We start from the raw sequence: 13,468 nt of genomic DNA on the forward strand, positions 1-13,468 counted from the left end.
ATCTTTTTCTTCTCCGGCCAGCAATCTCCCTGCTAGACTGTTAACAGACTTTCGTTGATGATCCAGAGAGGCAGCTTACTGCGTGGCTAATTGACAGGGCACCTTTCGGCCCTCAAAGCGCTTTACAAATGATACACACTTCAAAGAGATCGCTTCCCTTGCCATGGGAATGCGGCCATCTCTAGGGTGGAGCACAAAAGGCACTGTGTGATGGCCACCATCTTAACTCACACAGCAGGGGATTGAACTGGGGACCTCCAGAGTTTAAACCATGAGTGGCTACAGCTTGAACAAACCTGGCAAGAGTCTGAAGCTGGGGACTATAACAGGTACCGAGCAGACCCTGTAACACCCTCAGCACTGGGTCACAGTTGTTTCGGGCAGGCAGTGAAAAAGGAAAGTGCAGGGGATGGATTTTAGGCAGGCAAAATGTAATTAGCCAAAGAGGACTTTGATGAGGACACCTGAAGTGAGAACCTCTAGCATGGATGCCAGCAGCAGGCCCTTACTTAGGTCCCTTAGCCATTGTCTGTCATGAATTGGGGTGCAATTAAGACCAGTGAGAGGTGATGTCACCACTTGGCCTGTAACCCCGAGAACCTTAAAATGCTCAGCTGCTGTAGCTCCCTATCTGGATGCTCCCAGCCAGTCGACTAACATGTACTGAGTGTCTCTGTGTTAAGCAGCCCTGGGTCAATAGCTCCGAGGCCAGCAGCCTGCCTGTTACACCACAGTGTCTCTCTGGTCTCCACCAGTCTGGGTTACTACTAGCCAAGTGACCCCAACACACCCCCAGTCTCGAATTTCCCCCAAACCATCTGTCCTGAAATGCCCAGCCCTCTCCTGGACCAGTCACAGGAGTACTAAGGTTCCTTGCTCCTTTGAAGAGACAAGAACCCAGTTGTTTGGTGCGTTAAACTGGACTTAATCACTTCAGTGCAACCCGTGGGTTGGTTTAGCTTCAAAGTAAAATGAGCTAATTAAGAAAAAGAGGCAAGATTTGATGTCAGTTCAGGTGTCAGGGCTAAAGGCAGAAATGATTACGAATAAATACACGTGATAAATGCATTGTAGCGACTACAGCCTTGGTTCACGACATGACTTTTACAACACAGCCGTTCAGCAAGACAGCTACTCCCTCCCTCCTGCGGTCAGGATCTCCCACAAAGGCCAAAGTGCTCGGTTGCTTTGTCGTCATAGGTGAAGGGTAACTTGGGATTCATTGCCCCTCTCTTTTATAGTCCAGGGAACTTTTGAAATGTATCCTTCTTAGGGTGACCATATGTCCCGTTTTGGCCAGGACAGTGCCTTTTTTAGATCCAGTCCAGGCCATCCTGACTTTTTTTTGACAAAACTGGGCATTTGTCCTGTTTGCTCTTGCCATCTGAAGGACATAAATCCACACCGTTTAGAGGTCAAGCATAGGAGTTTATTACTTACGGCACTGATGGAGCGTCACCTCTCTTTTTAGGCTCAGCGACACTGTCAATTGATTGATTACAATGGAATATATGGATTTTCCATGGGCAGGGAAAGTGACAGGGTAGGCAGTCCCACACCCCTGGATAGGTTTAGCTGCAAGACATGATAGCACAGTAGCCAATGGTCAAAGATTACATAATGTCTCCGCCATGGTCTCAAGATTAACAAATTAACATTTAGTATTTAATTAGTACTTTAATAAATGTATTAGTATAGAATATATGTTGGATTCAATTTGGGGTCCATAGGAACGAAGTAGCTCCTTTGATTGTCCAACAGATACATATTTAGGGGTAAAAGCAAAGAAGCAGTGAAAGTATATGGCAATAAAGATTGTCTTTCCAGGTCCTTATTTGTGTTTTGCAACTTTGAATAAGACACAATTTTTGCCCCCAACATCTGGCGTTTTGCTGACCAGGCATATATTAACAAAAACAATGTTATCTTTTGGTTATTCTACTTTCTCTTAGCTAATCACTATTTGCTAGGCCTCTGACCTCTTGACCAAACTCTGGACTTTGGGCCTGTACACAAATCCATATACCAGGTTATTACATCAGCAATGGATTTTAACCCTTCACCAGCTGATCATCAGTTGGCAAGAGCAAATGGGGCAAATGCCCGGTTTTGTCAAAGAAGCGGGGTAGGCCTCTTAGCTGGGCATGGGGTGGGGTGGGGGGCGAGTGGCAATGCCAGCCCTGCGCTGGAGGAAGGGCTAGGGAGAGTGGCTCGGGCTGTCCAGCCCTTCCCGCACACAGGGGTAAGAGGCAGGCCTCGGGCAGCCCCACACATGGGCATTCGGCAGGGTGGCTCAAACCACCAGCCCTGCAGATGGGCAGGCAGGGCTCAGATCACCAGCCCTGTCGGCAGAGGCGAAGCATGGCACGGAGGGCAGTCACGGGTGGGTGGCTCAGAGGACCAGCCCAGCTCATAGGTTGGCAGCGGGGGGAAGGAGGGGGGGTCTCGGAGGACCAGCCCCATGCACGGGGGAGACGGTGGGGCTCAGACCAGCCCCATTCAAAGGGGGCAAGGGTACCACAAGGGGGCCGGGGACAGGTGGTGGGGGGGCTCAGACAAGCCCCGCATGCAGGTGGGAGAGGGCTTGTGGGTGGGAGGAGGGGTACGGGCCGGCCCTGGGTGCCAGTTGCGAGGGGGACCTCAGGCTGGCCCCGTATGGGCAGGAGGGTTCAGGTGGCCCCACGCATGGGTGAGCGGCGAAAGCGCTTGGGTGGCCCCATCCATGTGGGGGGCTGATGCCAGCCCCAGGGGGAGGGGGACCTGAGCCTGGTCCCTTGCCGGTGGGAGGCAGGGAGGGCTTGGGCAGGCCTGGGGGGTGTCCCGTTTTCTCTTTGGGAAAATATGGTCACCGTAGTCCTTCTGCAAGTCCAGTGCCCCCGCTGTGGGGGAAGATGCCATGGACAGATGATGGAAAAGATTCCATGCTGGGTTCTTCCCCACCAGTGCTTTCTACAGTGCCCCATGTGCTGTCCCTGCAGCCTCTGATGTGGCCATGTGATGGTGAGTGCCAACTGCTGTGATTACCTTTCTGTTGTCTGGGGAAAAAAAAAACTGTTTACCCACACCCCAGATTGGTGCAAACATATTATAGGCCCATAACTTCTTCCCATTTGTACAGTCCTTTGGGCATTTAATATACACACATCCTGCAAGACTATTTATGCTCAGTGCATTACTGGTTTCCCACAGACACCTTACAGGACACCTGCTAGATACAGATTATGACATACGTGACTTGGGGCATGCTGAACTGGTCAGGCCAGCTGATACTCACTCCTCACTACCAGTGAGCCCCTGGACCCCTCTGGTATGTGGATGCTCTTATGGTCATTCCCCCCGAGGTACAGCCCCTTTCACACCCATACACAAGACTGCAGGGGAGTTCCAAGCAGTCCCAGATCACAGCATTAATACTGGGGGCTTTGCATGGCTTTGGGGACCTGCTGCACGTCAGTTGTCTGACTGGCGATCAAGAGTGGCCTCAAAAGCACGGGCCGGTGTGAAGTAAGTGACCATGGCGCCTGCTGCTCTTGGGCCTGGCAAATCAGCCTACCTGGCTTTAAGTAGCATCAAGAGCCTTAAAATGGTGGCAAGTGGCAGTGAGGAGAGGGCCTGGTTGGCATTGGGAAGGAAGGCTGGCCTTGCAGTTCAGCTGCAGGACTGGGATGCCATGTGATGTGTGCTGGTCTCAATACCACTACAGCCGGGTCTCACTGGGTGATCTTGGCCAGTCACTGCAGCCTGGACCCTCAAAGGTATTTAAGCACCTACTGCCTATTGAAATCAAGAGGAGTTCAGCACCTAAATACCTTTGAGGATCTGGGCCTTCACCCCTCCGTGTGTCACGTCTGCACCTGCAGATTGGGGGGTGTTGGGACCCACTCTCAGGATCACTCAGTAGAGCTTGCAGCCCCGCGGATGGAAGACGCTTGTAGAAGAGAACAGAATTGTTATGCCACAGACGGAAAACGAGCCATGAAACAAGGCCACAGGATTTGAGGTGGGGGGTCAGGCAAGCAGAACTAGCTGAGTAGGCAATGGAGTATTGGCCAGCGGCAAGAGACCCGAGCTGAGCTCAAGTTGCCTTCGCTGCTGTGTGTCATTGAGAATTATGATAAAGACTTGAGCATTGGATGTAGGTCAGCAGTCGCATAAGCATAAAGCATGGTTTCCAAGAGCAACCAGGACCCTAAACCAAGAAAATTCCAAAGCCGTGAAGCCACGCTGCCTTGAATCATCCAACCCCAAGAAGGACAACGTAGAATAAGAAACCTGGTTAAACAATGAAACATGACAAATGGGGGAAGTGGGCGTTATACGAATCATTTGAAATGACCAGTAGCAAGCAAGTGCCAAGATGCTAGAGGTGGAAAAAAACACCACCATCATGCTGGAGAGAGCTGGTGTAGGGAGAGGCCCGTTCTCTATGGCAACAGGGCCATAGAGAGAGAGAGAGACCGGAGATCGTAACATACTGGCCAGCTATATTTTAGTGACTCAGAGGACCACCCGGGGAGGAGCCCTGATTTGTGGAGTGATACTTTTCGTTATTGGTGAGTATTTGAGTAACCTCAGGAAAATGCACATGAATCTCGCTACGCTTCATGAATTTGAACCCGCGGCATTATTCATTCACAAAGCCACACCCTGATAGCATGCTGTATGCTCATCTCCTGGCCGGTCAGGGAGCAGAAGTCAGGCCACGTGCTTTAAGTGACCAGTCATGTGCCATGAAGGATGAAGAGTCAAAACAAAGCATGGGCAAACACCCCATAGTCCCAAAGTGATTCATCAGAACAATGCAGCAGCTCCGTACAAATACCAAACGTCTGAAGACAGGCGGGGCTGAGTCATGAGCAAGCTCCTTGCTAGCGAAGGGGTTAAATTCACAACAACGTGTATGAGCAGCTGGCCTGATTGAAGCCCGTGGAGGTTCTCACCAACACCGCTGAGGCTCCATGCATATAACAGAGGGCTGCGCTTGGTTTCCTGATTGCCAGGGGCTGCTCTTCAACACTGAGGCATGTGGGATGAAGAAGCTTATTTTGCTGCGGCCCATGATGAACCCGATCTGTGGCTCTGTAGAGGACTTCAGCCATCCTGAACGTGCCATCTGTCACCAGGCATGAGAACTAGACTCACTTAAAACAACACCCAGGGAAGAGGCCTGAAGGAGGGAAACACTAAGGAAAGGAAAGGAAAGGAAAGGAAAGGGGGGCTGAGGCAGCCCCCGCCAGCGGAGGGCTCAGGTTTCCTCTAAGAAAGGACCGTGAGTGCTTTAAACAAAGAGAACTCTGAGCATCAGTGTCTGCTCAGTCAGTCCATGGCCAGGCAGGGCTTTGTGGCAGGGAGGAGAGATGGATTTCCACCCGGTGGGTCAAAAAGTGGCAGCACCACGGGACAATGGCAGCCTGTGGTATGTTTCTAGGAAATTAGCATATGCTCTCGTCTTTACCAGCTAAAGCCCAGGCTAATAGCTGTGGGAGACAGACTCTCTGCTGGGGACCTAGAGGGCAAAGAGCCAGCTGGCCAGAGAAACAGCCGTTGAGTGGAGATGATTACACTGCAGCATCGATCCGGCGGCCTGTTACTACTTGAAATGACCAAGAGAAAGGTGATCCAAAAATGGGTGTTTGTCTGGAGGAGAATTTCAGTGGGAGTTTCAAGGGGAACCAGCCAGGCTATTTCGGAGGTATGAAACTGGGATTAACAAAGGAGTGTTATTATGTATAGATTTGTATTGTAGCAGGATCTAGGAGCCCCGGTCATGGACCAGGGCCCCGTTGTGCCATGCACTGTACAAACACAGAGCAAAAAGATGGGCCCTGCCCCGAAGGGCTGACAAGCACCTTTTTGCTCATGCCATATCTCAAAATTGACTTGGCCGAGACTCCCAGCCTTTGTTTGATCCAAGAGCCTGGCCAGGCTTGGCACTCAGCTTCTCATTTCGCTCCCCGGGAGCTTGGGACATGGCTTCTTCTCTCAGCACTGCATGCTCCCAGCCTGACAGCCTTTCCATTCTTCTCCAGGGAGCTTCAGCCCACCCTGTCTTGGGAACAGCATGTGAGCAGCATAATGTATCATGGCGCCCAACTGTGCAGCTTAACAGCGCTGCACCGAGAGCCTTTGGAGGGGGTCTCTTTACCTCACCCTGCCCCTTTGTGTTCACTAATGATCCCAGGGCTCATCCTGCCAGACCAGAACAGACCAGACCAGACCTGCACTAACCCTTCAGTTGCAGCTAAATGCCTTCTTGAGTAGCAACGTGCTGTCTGCCTGAAATCTCCCAGCCGCATCACTATTCTTTGCTCCTTGTGCTTGTTTAGTGTCCCTGTGTGCTGGTAAACTGCTGTCATGCTCCCCCTAGAAGGGGCTGCATTTTGGGGGAAGAAAGGGATTGCTATATAGATGTCACATCTCGGTGTGTCCAGCACCCAGGGAATCCTACACAAGGTGCAAGCAATTAAATGGTAATGATCACCATAGAAGGCCCGATTAGAAAGTCTCTCCAAGAGTTTGCTTGAACCACATCATCTAAAATCCCCCTGTGTAAACACTGCAGCTACATCTGAGAGCAGGCAGATGCAGCAACAAGAGCAGGGGCTCTATGCAAGGCCCACGCTGCTAGCAAAGCCAGCCAGGGGAGGATTGAAAGGCAAATGCTCCACCTCTGCTCAGTCCGTCAATCTCCTCAGAATCAGAAGCTAGCAGTGAACCATCGTTACCGCTGATTGATTCCTTTTGGGTTCCATGCTTCACTCCTTCCTGCTACAAGAGCCAGACCAGCTGATAGGGGCTAATGATGGATAACTGGCAATCATTCTCCAATTAGCAGAGGCCTGGTTAAAGCCCCCAGTCTCACTGCACAGATCCCTTTGGGTTGGAGAAGGAGAGGTGGTGATGAACAGCCAGCCTGCCTCTCTAATGTCTGTGTGTGCGTCTGCAGATCTGTGATGGGTCTATAAAAACCTGCCAATTACAAGCCACACGCCGATTCACCTGGCTTCGCCGAAGGAGCTCAGATGCCAGTTGCAGCTAGGCAGGCCGGTCTTCCCTGAGAAACTGAGTAAAGGCCTAGCAGGGCCAGCCTGCTCCTAGCGAGGAGCCACCACCACAGTGAAAGAACAGGTGCTGCATCGGACCTGAAGCTGCTTGGCAAATAATGGGCTAGTTAGCGACTGTAGGTACAGCCTGAGCAAGGAATGATGCCCCCGGAGGCATTGGCACCTAGAAGTCTCACTCAGTTCATCCCATTTTCTCTTTGGTCCTGGGTGCAGAAATGTATTGTTGGCCTCTGTCAGGTCTGTTACTAATCCTGCCGCCACCCCACCCCTGCTGACTCAACTGCACTGGCTAGCATGTGGGGGGACACCCAGTACAGGATAGAAACATGTGGGGATGGTGTGCTGGCCCCTCATAAGTACAGCCCAGACCACGGTATCTATCACACACACCACCAAAGCCACTCCCCTGCTCAGAGGAGAGGCCAAGGACGGAATGAGCCAGGGAGGGTGAATTTCCCTTCCTTTCCTAGAGCTCAGCATGGAGGTCCATTGGTGGGGCAATTGTGTAGTTAGATCAGCTTAACTGCATGGATTTTTCACAGCCCTGAGCGACGTAATGCAGCCCAGCCCAGCCGGGACTCCAGCCAGGCATCCCGTGTAGGGTGACCAGACAGCAAGTGTGAAAAATCAGGACAGGGAGTGGTGGGTAATAAGACCCTATATAAGAAAAACACCCAAAAATCAGGACATCTGGTCACCCTAACCCCCAGTGAGAATTCAGTGACACACACGGCTGTATCTCACTAGCTGAGGGGCAGTTTCCTTGGTTATGCTAACCCTGGTGAGACTCTCATTCGGCTTCCTGAGTGAACGCAGACTGATTGCATGGTGCGGCTTCTTGTTCGGGGTTGCTCTTTCTTCAAGGGCCGTAGGGATAGAGAGGACTTGACTAGTTACAGCAAAACACGATCATTTCAAAACCAGGGAACTTTTAGTGCTGCTCAAGTGCCAGCCTGGCAGCAAGGGGGGCTAAAAGCCCATACACGGGGCAGATTGGGCCCTTGCCCCCCAAACTGCGTGCCTCAGCTAGGGTTCCCAACCTGCCCAGATTGGTCAGGAGTCATCCAGAATCAGCATCGAGCTCCCGCTGGCTATTGAAAGCAATCCGGGAGATTTTAATAGGCTGCTAAAAGTCCAGTCGACAGCGCAGCGGGGCTAAGGTAGGCTCCCTCCCTGCCCTGGCTCCGCGCAACTCCTGGAAGTGGCCAGCATGTCTGGCTCCTAGGTGTAGGGGTGGCCACATGCTGCCCCCATCCCAAGCACCTACTCCGCAGCTCCCATTGGCCAGGAACTGCCTGGCCGTCCCTGCACCTAGGAGCCGGACATACCGGTCGCTTCCAGGAGCTGCCCAAGGTAAGCCGGAACCCCTCACCCAACCCGCACCCCAACCCCCTGCCCCAACCCTAAGCCCCCACCCCGCACCCAAACTCCCACCCAGAGCCCACACCCCGACCCCCCTCCTGCAGCCCAACCCCGAGCCCCCTTCTGCACTCCAAATCCTTCGGCTCCCCTGCACTCTAAACCCCTCTGCCCCTGCCCAGAGCCCTGTCCCACACTCCGAACCCCTTAGCCCCACCCCAGAATCCTGCCTCCCTCCCTCCCGCACCCCAACCCCCTGCCCCAACCTGGTGAAAATGAGTAAGGGTGGGGCAGAGTGAGCAACGGAGGGAAGGGGGATGGAGTGAGCGGGGGTGGGGCCTTGGAGAAGGGGTGGGGCATGGGTGCAGCCTCAGGGAAGGGATGGGGGCAAGGATGTTCTGGTTTGTGCAATTAAGAAGTTGGCAACCCTAGCCTCAGCCCTGAGCTGTAGAGATTGCGTGTAAAAGGGCACACTCAGAGTCCAGGCCCAAGTGAACACTCGCTCCCCATGAGCCTGCCAGAGGTCAGGCAGACATCACCAGCTGAAGGGACAGGTGTGTGAATTCGGCCCAATCACCAAACAACCTTCAGGTGGCATCTCCTCCACACAAGTGATTTCCAGAGCAGCAAATTAACAACCTGCCCTTGCATAGCACCTGCTGCTTCACCAACCTTGAGGGATCCACAACAGTCCTGCGAGGTGGGCAAGTATTACCAGTGCTACCGTTTCAGGGGTAACTGCATCGTCACACACACAGACCCCAGTCTTCCTCAAGAGCACCCACTTAAGGTTTCTGGCTTCCTTCCTTTCTGGTCTCCCACATCTCTCTCGCTCCAGACCGGGGTTTAAGCTTGCAGTCCTTCTGTTCCTCACTGCCATGTCCCCAGAAGCTCTGCCTGACGTCCAGCACCTGTTGTTCTCCTTTCCCTGGTGCTACACCACTGGAGAGCAGTTACCAGCCAGCCTTCACAAGGCAAAATACATTTTTATTAGGGCAAAGGCATTATGGAGAAAACCTGAAAACCCAAGAACCTGCATGCACTTGCTAATTACACCAGGACTCACGCATCCATCTTGTGGAGCTCATGTAAGCCAAATTATTTCCAAATTTTCAGCAAGGGTTGGGGGTTCCCCTAGGATCCAAAATCCTGTTTGTTGTGTCAAAAAGAAGACCTCCCCAACCTTCCCCAAAAACTCAGCCTCGATATACCACAAGCCCTTTCTTTGTTTCCTGGCCTCCGCAAAACCCAGCCTGACACAGTGTATGCAAACCATCCTAGAGGTGGTACTTCTCCGGAGGTGTTTATAATCTCAGGGATTCTAGTAATCACACACAACGCCCCCTTGTTTTTGGCTCTTGGGGGATTGTGGGTAACATCCCGTCCCCCATGAAGTTGCATAAAATCCCTGGCCCACAATGACACATAAAAAACCACTCAAACTTCATACAATATAGTCCCCAAAGATACAACATGTGGTTGCAACACTGGCCGCAACCAGCATTTTGTAGCTGGAGAACATGAGGGAGAGAAGTTAAAGGACCTGCCTATGGGTATATAGCCAATCTTTACCAGTCAAGGGCAGAACCCTACATCTCATGTACCTGACCGGGCTGCACACCCACTTGACTTGATGTTTTGACTTTGGAATCAGGATGCCCCACTTGGCTATTTAGCCCTGTTATGTCTCTCCCCTGTTTCAGGATTCCTCTTCTAGTTTTTTTAAACTCACGTGACCAGTGACTTGTCTGAGCCAGTGTGAAGAACATAGGAATTGCCATTGTGGCTCAGACCCAATGCCCATCGTGCCTAGCTACAGATCTCTGCCAGGGACCAACAGCAGATGCTTCAGAGAAAGGTGTAAGAACCCTGCAGTAGGGGGATAATCTGACCCTGACACTAAATCTCATCCTGATCTCTGAAAGCTAGAGATTGGCTTGAACCCTGAAGCATGAGGTTTAATACCCTTCCAAAATGCTTGTTAGCGGTAGTTATTATAAAATGGATAGTTTTATTATCCATAGACATGACCAGTCTCTTTTTGAATCTTAAGTTCTTGGCCTCAGTGACATCCTGTGGCAAAAAGAGTTCCACAGTCTAATTAAGTGATGTACGCAACAGTATTTCCCTTTATCTGTTCAGGATTTGCCACCTTTACATTTTGTCAAATGTCTCCTTGTTCTTGTGTTGAGTTGCACTAACCCACTGCAGGAAGCCAGTCACAAGCTGGCCATGCTCGGCCCCACTTCTTCCTTCCCTGGGGCAGACCAGTCTTAGCTACACCAACAGCGGTGTTCCAGTGCTCTGGGTTGTAGCAGTAATGCCGAAGCCCCTCAAATCTGTTTGGGTACATTTACATCAGTTGGTGGGTGTGGATTAACCTTCCATTTTGGATGGCTTTATACCTGTAGCTCCAGCTTGACGTCCAAAGGAAGGATGCCTGACTCCGTAAGCCGCTTTGCAGAAGCATGCTAAGAGAGGGAATGCCTCCTCTAAACTCTCCTTTGCTGTGACAGCTAGTGCAAAACACCACTTCCATCACTGAGGAGTAACATCTCCTTGTTTCCTTGTGCGCCCCTGTCAAGTGAAAGTTCTTCGGGGCAGGGACCACTTCTGTGTTCTGTTTGTACAGTGCCTTGCATGCTGGGGCCCCAGCGGATGACTAGGACTCTTGGGTCACATCATAATGATGAGCAGAAAAGCGGGAGTAGGTAGGTCCAGGCTTGTGAGATTGGCTCGGAGACTTCTTGTTCCTTCTGCTTTCTGCTGATGAAGCCAAAACACATAGGGAAGGGCCAGTGCTTGTCACACCAAGTGACAAAGGTGTGACCAAGGTTTCACACACGTGGTCTTTGTCACCCCTTTTCAATGGCTAAAGAGGCTCAGCAGAGCTGTCAAATCACGCAATGTGCAGCAGGATTTATGTCAAGATATGGTAGGCCCTGGTCAATACGTGTGCATGGACACTGGGGCAGACAGTCAGAGCAGCCAGGAGATGGACACATCTTCCCTGGAAGTTATAAATAACTATTTTGATGTAAATGACAAAGACACCAGTGCAAGGCTTGAGGCACCTTCACACCCCATCAGTGTGACAACATAATCCCAGCAGCGTTCAAATCATCACACAAAGTGGAGCTCTGCCAGAAAGACACCTACAAAAACTCATTCCTTCATGGCTCTGGGAAGCAGACCCCAGGCCAGTCCTAAGTCCCTATAGAACAGGTGTCTTCTCCTGTGCATCCAGGTCACCAAGTTCAGGCTGTTTCGGAGCTGGGGGGCGAAGTTCAAGAGTCAGACCCCTCATAGAGAACGCCCTGCCAGCTGCTGCCTGATAACGAGGGAGAGCAAACTCCAGCAGCTCTGCTGGCCTCAGCTGTAGTACAGCCAGGGGAGAGGCGATTCCCTCAGGTAGGCCGCTCCCAGACCATATAGGGCTTTATAGGGAATAGCCAGCACCTTAAACAACTTGGCAACCAAAGGGAAACCAGTCCAGGCTCCAGAGCAGTGTGTATAATACTCCCAGCAAGATGCCCTGCTCAATAAGCAGCTGTGTTCTGCACCAGCTTTCCTCTACAAATGGCTTTAAGATGTAGCCACATGTAGAGTTCATTGCAGTAGCCTAATCTGGAGCTAACAAAGGATAACAGCAGTAAAAGTCAGCAGGCCCAAGGAAAGGATGTTAATGGAAGATGTGATGTGCTTTGAAAATCCAGACCAGGATGAATTTTGCTATCTTTAGATGTGTAAAGCCCCCACATTCCTGTAGTATGAGCACCTCACAATCTAACAGATTTATCCTCACAACACCCCTTGTGAGGTGGGACAGTGCTGCTATGCCCATTGTACAGATGGGCAACTGAGGCCCAGAGACTGTGACTTGCCCATGGTGTGTCAGAGTCTGTGGCAGAGCAGGGAATCAAACCCAGGTCTCTTATGTCAGGGCCCTAAACCACCAGTCCATCCTTCCTCTCTGCATGTCTTCTAAACTTTTAAGTCACTTAACACTTTTCTAGCAGGAAATCAATGCAAGTTAATTAGTGTTTCCAGGCCTTTCCTCCCTCTTCAAACTCGTTTTGCAGCGTCGAAACTGTGATTTTCCCCATTCTTGGACACTGCTGGCTTGTGACTGGTTAACACGTTCCTGGTAAGATGAAGGTTACACCCAGGAAGCATTTGCTTTTCTGTTTGTAATAATTAGCACTTCCTTAGGTCCTTCCAAGCAAGGATTTCACAGTGCTGAAGCTGGGATGGGCATGCTACTTGTTTGCAGATAGCCTGCAATAAGTAATAATGTGATTTGTGGTGCAACCAAGTCTAAACTTGCCTGTTGAAATGAGAGCTCAATGGATTGATACCAGATCAATACAATTCTTTCAGCTCTCTTCCCACAGCTGATCATCATAGCCCCCACCATCAGATGACCTCAGCAGTAGCCGCTAAACAGCAGCCTGGAACCCCCCCCCCACCTTATCAGTTTGGCAAGTCATCCACGTTTGCCAGGGCACATGAAGAAAAGCCTTTAGCCTGCATGAGAAGGGCCATGCTTATAATATACCATGATCTAGTACATAACTGCCATAGTCCCTAGCCTCTCCAACCCCATTTCTCCTTGATGGAAACCCAAGTACCCACAGTTATGATGCAGCAAAGAGATGGGAGGGAAGGCGCCATCTGCGCTTTATAGCTTTCCAATGGCAATCAGACAGGCTTCCAGGACAGCATCAGCTGTGCTGCAATAGCATTTACCCTAAATGGGGTTTCATTAAACAGAGGATTTCATGGGTTACTAAAATCAGGCATATGAAGATCATTAAGCAGTCTGGGAGCGATCCGAGAGACAAACAAACAGGAGATTTGCCTTCTGAGGCAAAGAGAAAGCATCTGAGCAGGTCTGCCCCAGATCCTGCTAACTAAAGCACATAGCTGACAGCGTTTCACAGAAACGGAGGCTGTTTTAAGAATCCTACAACCACCCTGGGTGTTTCCACATCAAAGCAGATTCTAATCAGAGAAAAACAAGAGAATCCACAGCTAGCCACAAG

This window comes from Dermochelys coriacea, chromosome 4 (assembly GCF_009764565.3).
Source record: "Dermochelys coriacea isolate rDerCor1 chromosome 4, rDerCor1.pri.v4, whole genome shotgun sequence".
Classification (NCBI taxonomy): Eukaryota; Metazoa; Chordata; order Testudines; family Dermochelyidae; genus Dermochelys; species Dermochelys coriacea.